Here is a 6755-nt window from a genome sequence, read left to right as displayed (position 1 = left end):
TTCCCTCTTTGGATCTTCCCTGTGCATCTGCCTTTAAAATAAAACTCCCGCAAGCAAATAAGAAGGGCTGAAAAAAAAGAATGACATCAGGAAATCAAAATAGCACAGCCACTACAAAGAAAAAGCCCAGAGCTACAGTGCTGTTTCATGAGGCAAAGTAAAAATTGCCCAGGAAATTTAGTAACAGTAACAACCCAGTGCTCCCTTGTTCCATACTGTTCACACTCTGTTCTTAAGCACACTTCTGCAGAAAAATACACGACGCACTTTCTCTTTTAAATGTTCCCTTTTATGCAGACTGTCCATTCTTAATACACCTTCAGAATTTTTTGTGGATTAAACATTATATATGCAGCCCTCATACTCTGCAGTTCTAGGCCATGTAGAAAAATTGTTCTATTCCTCCCTCATTGTACATATTAGCTTCAGTTTAATATGATTAGTCTGAAGAAACACTTGCAGTATTGCTCGCTGGAAGCGTGGAAAATACCTTTTATGGCCCAATGCACCAATGTGTATATAACCCTTTACCCTTATGCTTCTTGTTTGATTCTTTTTATAGTTATTTGTGTGATTATATAATTAGCTGACCTAGTTTATTATGTTGATTCCATCATTTTCTCCTGGATCACAACAAGATCATAAATAACAGGGAAAGAAAAGAAGTATTTATTTCCATATACAGTGGCTCAATTTTTTTCCTGTGATAGATTGTTTTACAACACAAGGGTGTTGTAGGAGAAATAGTCTTCATTTGATGGAGAATGGATATTTCTCCTCTTTCTTGGAAATTTTGACTTTAAAGGGAGAAAGTGATATTTTAGTCCAAAATAATACACACATTATTTGAGGCTCTGAGGAAAGCTGGAAGCTCTTAAAAACTCATGTGACTGAAGCTCTAATGTAGCAGTTAATGAAAAGCTACAGAAAATGCCACTGTTTACTAACACTCATTTGTCTGGCTCCATTCATACTTTACAGCAAAAATAATTGTGATGGAAATTATACCATACATCTAAATATTTTTCCTTGTCAGCTAGTACCCTGTTATTTTTAAATATTTTTGCCAATATTTATTTCTCATGTGTCTGCTTAGTATGCAGTACTAGTTTGATCTGTAGGAACTACCACACCATAAATGCCAACCATAAAGAAGAACCTTTAAAATGGACAATTAGGAAGTAATCTGTCCTTGAGGAAATTAGCTCCCTAATTCTCTATTAGTGGCAGATGCTACCAACTGATCTAGAAATGTTTTCATTCCTTCAGTCTCAGCAAATCACTTTCCCATTCTGCAAGCTTTCCACTGTGTTTGAAGCCGACTTTATAAAATATAGCTGTTTTGGAAGCAGAAGGCCTGTAAAATGTAATGTGAAATGTGAAATTAGAATTTTGCTGTATTTTTTGTATAACATTTTGTGAAATTATATGAGTGCATCCTCTGTAAGATATTTCATACCATTGAATTTTCTTCCCACAGAAAGGAAATCACATTTCACACTCTGCAGCTTTCTAGGATAACTGTTATGTAAGTGAATTGTGAACTCTTACTAAAATTCTTCAGAAAGTTTATCTACAGTTTATCTATCTTTTAACTTAAAGCACTTAAAGAACTGGAAACACTTCTGCATGAAGTGCTGAAAATTCTCTTCAATAAGCTGTCCTGTGTAGAAAAAGTTCAGTTGCCAGTTTTCTCAAAGGAAGTGGATTCTTCTAGCATTAACTTAAAGCATGGGAAAAAAGTCATTCCCCTTCCTCTCTACATAAATTAACCAAGGTCTCGCTACAGTTCGAACCCTACAGTTCTTTTCTTTATATAGTGCATGCATTTATCAGGTTTTATCAAGTCTAATTCTGCTATGGACCTAAAACTGCTGGATCTAAGTTTCTTGTCCAAACATCTGTTGCCTGAAAAAGCAAATGAAATTAAATTAATTTTGGACCTACAAGGAACAAACGAACTTGTTTGAAAAAACAGAAGACAGGGCAGAAGTTTCCCAACTTCCTTGTCTGCTGGTAGCACTAACCCAAGACTCACCTTATGTGAAACCAGCACTTTAAATCTGGGGCCTCTTCCATTGCAGGAGAAAAACCGCAGTTAAAGCAAAAGGAATTGCAACATCCCAAAAATAATTTAAGGCCCAGCCTCTATCCCAAGCAGAAAATAAAACCAAAACCATCTTTGTCACATGTTTTGTACATTATATCAAACTTTTAAATCTTTGTTTTAAAAAGACTCAATTATTATATGAGAAAAATGTTACTTGGGTTTAAGTTTTCATGGGGAACTACAACAGAGGTATTCTAAGGACTCCACATATTTACCCAGAGACATCACACGTTAGAAACATGGATGAAGCTATAAAGGAACTTATAGGAGAACCTTCAGAAATGTACAGAAAAGCGCAGAGAGGCTGTAATACACTGTTAGCCCTTGTTGGCAGTATAACACTGCTGCAGAGCTACTGTGACTGCTATGTCAGCTTGTGCTGCTCCACCTTAACAAATTGTTTCAAACCTTGTATATAATTAAGCTGTATTTTCATTTTAGCACCCTACTGTCAAGCACCAACCTATTATGCTTTAAGTTTGCAATAAAATATACAAACCTATTATGCATAGTAAGAAGTAGAAATCAAGAATATAATATTACTGCCTTTCTCTTTGCTACTTATTTGCTACTGTCTTCTGACAGGCATTTGTCTTGCTGTGTAAAGTATCTACTGTCTCTGGGTATTAAATCCGTAGAAGACTAATGAATAAATAATAGTAATACACAGACTTCAATTCTATTTGACATCAATTTGTAAGTTTATTCACTGTAAATATAAAGTTTCAGTGTAGTTTAAGAGGTATACCAGTGATGAGATAGCAAAGAATACCATTTCCATCACCCATATGTAAACACCAAGTTGTTTACAAAAGCTTATCTTACCCAGCACAGTTCAGTGATTGTCCTACCAGAAGCCACTGATTAATGTAGGAGCTTTCAGATTTGGAACATGGTAATTTTTCACCACTTCATACTTCTTCCAAAAGGGGGTGTATTTCAAAAAAAGACAAGGGAATATAAAGAAAATTATTGACTAAATTCAGAATTGATTTTGTCCCGTCAGTGTTTAGCACATATTGCCTGACCTCTTTTCAAAGTGTCTATTGTAACTCATTGTAATCCTTGGAGAGTGCAGCGGTTCAACTCATCTTTAGGAATGGAGATCAAGATCTTGGAGACACCAATATCTATTCCCTCTGGGAAGGTAACATCTTTCAGCAATTGCAGGCATTTAGCAGCTATTCCAATACATCCTACAGTTACAGCGGCTTCTCCATGCCCTCCTTTTTCTAATTCTTCGCAGCCTCTGAAGAACATGCAAACCACATCTGATAAATAATCCTAATGAAGCCGATGGCTTTAAATTCCATGTCTATAAGTCATGATGTACCTGTAAGTCTTCCTGTGACTCAAATCAAACTCAGGAATGAGCTAATCTGGTAATAGACTTCAAACAAACTGATGTTTCCTGCTATAAACTAAAGAATGTGTACTGTTGAGTCTTAACTTCTTTTTGCCAGGTTTGGGATTAAATGCTTGAGATAGCATTTCTTGTTCGGACTCAGATGTTTATTAGCTCTTATCTATATTACAGTCTCACAAACTGTGAGTTCTACAGCACTTCATTCTAACAAACTAAAAAATGGAGCTGTATCTTTCTCTCTACAAGGTCTTTGAAGGATAAACTGTCCAATTAAGAGATGACCCCTTTAATTACTTTTACTTTTAACCCAATAACCAACCACCCGTGCCCCACAATGTGGACTTTTTTATCCAAATACACAACACCATGCAAACCCATGAAGAAGAAGGTGAAGAAGAAGGTAAAGAAGAAGGACCAGCCTCTGCCCTAAAACCTCCATCTTGCTTTATATATATTACTATATTCTAAAACCTTAAACTCTAAGTTTTCCACCATGTGATATTACATACTTCTATTCAAACTACACACCCATAATCCCAGTTCTAACATTCAATAATCTTGGAAGCTTTCTCCATGGCCTCTAGTCAAATGCAGTGTTCTCTTGGGGGTCAGCACCTGTCCACAGAGAAAGTCTAAAATTCTCAGTAGCCAGGGTGCCAACAGTGTACTGGACTTCAGGCATGTTGTATTTAATCTGTTGCTGCTGAGAAATAAACTTTTCTTTTTTTTTTTTCAAACAAAATAGTTATATTTTTACCCATTTCAAAGATTGATTTTGTGTTAGGTTTTTGGATTTTTTCCTGAAAATTGCTCCCAATGGCTATTGAAATTTGGACAAAAGGAAATGCAGAGATCTTCTTGATCTCTTTTCACTTTATGTTTAACCATGGCTACAACAAGGCTAGAATGTAATTTTGTTAATAGCAATGTAATTAATCAGATATTCCTATGTAAAAAAGTGTCACTGAAAAAAAAATCAAATTTCAAATAGTCTTTCAAAGTTCTCCTATCTGCACTAGTTATCTGAACAATTTTACTGTCACAGATTCAGCTGTCTGATTGCTCTAGCAGGTCTCTAGCTATCAGTTTGAATTTTTAGAACATTTATCAAAGAGGGACTTCTGGAACAACTACTTTAATATTTTCCAATAAATAATGGAAGCCTAAGAATGTAAAATGCTAAAATAAGTATGCCTTTCATTGAGCCCCTTAAATTCTGAGTCTATTGGCAGATTATATTTCATATTATCATGCTGTAGTACAATTGATGTCAACAAGATTTGTTTAGGAGACCACATTAAACAAGTCAAAAGGAATTGAGAAAATGCATCTAAGGAGAAAATGCTAAGAAAATGCTATTGATAGCTTTGCCAGTCATTCCCTTAGCTGTGTGTTGAAAAGAAACCCCCTGCAAACCTAGGGCAAATCTGCATTTATCTCAGACACCTGTAGGGTGGGGCTGGGTGCAAAGGGAGACAAAGGGTGACTAGATGGGGCATGGTGGGCAGAAATTTCCTGCAAAAGCAGTGTACCAATGTAATTGCTAAACACAGAGCAAGTTTTCAGGGATGAAGTGATCCCTCTTGTATATTCAGTGTACATGTCTAATGTATAAACATCAGGTTTTTACTCTACAGAAATCTCTGAAGTTTTCCCAAGAGTTGCTAACAACGGTAAAAGGCAAATCCCTTTACTGGCTGTTTAGTTGCTCTCAGCATCATTCTATATACTATCTCTGGTAAATATTAGAAGACATGCTGGTGTCAGACCCTGTGGAAGCTTTTTACAGTACAGTTTCTAAAACTGAAATATTTTAGTTTTACCAGTCTGGATTCTCCCCTCACCTTCCTGTAGTTATTGCCCCATGACTCCTTAGAAGGGTTTTTCTGCATTACAGACCTTGTAAGCTTATAGGAATGAGCAAATGCCAAACATAAAATTCAGTGATTGGTTAACTAGGGTCCTGAAACTGATGGAAAGTACTTAGGTTCAAAGAAAGTAGTGTTGCAGATGAATGGCACAGCATCTCCCAAAAAATGGGAATGATTGATTGAAATATGCCATGTTCTACGCTGGACATGTGCATGAAAAAACTTATAAAATAAAGCTGTGAGTTATAGAATGAGGAGTCCTAACAGCCACTGAAATACAGATAGAATCTTAATCCCACCTGAACAAATGAAAAGTAAAATTGAGCTTTACCCGCTTTCTCAACTTTGCTTAATTTCCTTTTGTTTTATTTGCAGAAGGATACACCTGCTTGAAATGTTCCCGTAAAATCAGACAAATTAATTGATTCAGAGGCCTTTTAAAATTGTTTCTGCTGCTGAGAAAAATTCACCTTAAACCACTCTTACTGTTGCACATTTAGTTAGATTTTTTAGTCTTTCTTTAATTGTTGTGGGATTTCATATGACCAAAGTCTTAAATGCACTGGGGTTAAATAGCAGATTTTTCTGCTTTATCCTGAGCTTTTGACTCCCAGTACATTGTCCAGAAAATATAAATAAAAATTATGTCCAAGTGGGCTCTTTTACAACTCTAACCAGTAGAAAATACAACTTCATGTCACCTTCTTAAAACAAATTATTTTTTAAAATCAGAAATATATATACCAAGGAACAAAAGAAATCTGAATTTAAAATCATCCATACATTTATTCAAGTTACTTACATGGTTAGGTAAGCTCCTTCTGTTCCAGGCTCTAAGGTGTGGAATTTAATTTCTAGTTTCTTTCCTCTCCATGGCATTGTTTCTATTTCCCTTCAACAACCTGATATCACCAAGAAAGTATATGATAAATTGAGCTTTTCTGGAGTTGTGACCTCTGGATTGTCTGGGGGGTGAAGCACTCTTGAGAGCTATGAAACATGCTCAAGGATAGACATAACCTGGCCATCACAAATTAATGGTTCCTGCATGATCATCTTAGGCTGCATTTTTTAACAGTGACAGTTGCATCTGTCAAACAGATGCACTTTTGCAGTATCAATTACCTACTGAAGAAAAATTCTAGATTTTCTAGGAGGAATTTCAGAACTTTTATCCCATCTTATTATGACTAGGGTATTGAATTGTTAAGCTTTTCCATGAAAAATCAATTTGATATATAATGCTTTCCACATATTGCATTCCAGTATTTTTAGAGGAAAGCTTCATGAGACTCTGATGCATTATTTGGCTGTCTTACATCTTATTAATATTATTACTACAGCAGTTTTAGCAGCAAGACTTTACAGAAAATTCTCTATCAACTACTTTCAAAGCATAAGAAAAACA

This window comes from Taeniopygia guttata, chromosome 1 (assembly GCF_048771995.1).
Source record: "Taeniopygia guttata chromosome 1, bTaeGut7.mat, whole genome shotgun sequence".
Classification (NCBI taxonomy): Eukaryota; Metazoa; Chordata; class Aves; order Passeriformes; family Estrildidae; genus Taeniopygia; species Taeniopygia guttata.
This window is presented reverse-complemented; position numbering follows the sequence as displayed.